We start from the raw sequence: 662 nt of genomic DNA, 5'->3' as shown, positions 1-662 counted from the left end.
TAAAGTAGTGGTGTTCCGTAGGGGTTGGCCCTGGGCTCAGGGTTGTTTAGTGTTTTCACCAATCACCTGGCTTTCGGGTGACCGTGATCTTGTTCGTCTTTTTTTGTGATCACCAGATGAAGAAGATCTAGAATGGCTTCTCTTTCTGTTCCTCTCAGGAGAAGATGATGAACTTGAATAAGATCTTTTTCGTGGGGAAGAAGAGCCCCTGTGGGACCTGGAGCTGGATCTTGATTTCGACCCACGAGATCTCGAACGTTCTCTGGAACTGGAATGAGATCTTGACTGCGAACTGGAAAAACTTCTTGAACGGGACCTGGACCTAGACCTTGAACTTGAGGGGGAGGATGAGCGTGATGAAGATCGTGAATGTGAAGATCGAGACTTTGAACGACTTTGTCTATTAGATTTCTTTTATTACTATCTTTTCTTCACTGGCATCAAGATTATATTTTGAGAGATCAGCATCATCTTCATCCTCATCCTCATCTAATTTATATTTAGAAAGATCTTCATCCTCATCCTCTTCTTCTCCCTCTGATTCTTTATCTTCAACTTCCTTTAATATAGATGCAGGACCAACTACTTTCCCTCTGTATTTTTTCTTTTACGTCCAAACTCATCATATTCACCATCAGATTCTTCTCTTTCTATATATTCAA

The 662-nt window shown here is 41.2% G+C and overlaps 1 pseudogene; it reads right to left on the bottom strand.

Moving 5' to 3' along the window:
* Window positions 1-6: 6 nt before the first annotated feature.
* LOC108521378 (zinc finger Ran-binding domain-containing protein 2 pseudogene) lies at window positions 7-654 on the bottom strand (annotated as a pseudogene).
* Window positions 655-662: the final 8 nt, after the last annotated feature.

Source organism: Rhinopithecus bieti, unplaced genomic scaffold, assembly GCF_001698545.2.
Source record: "Rhinopithecus bieti isolate Rb0 unplaced genomic scaffold, ASM169854v2 scaffold_61119, whole genome shotgun sequence".
NCBI lineage: Eukaryota > Metazoa > Chordata > Mammalia > Primates > Cercopithecidae > Rhinopithecus > Rhinopithecus bieti.
This window is presented reverse-complemented; position numbering and strand designations above follow the sequence as displayed.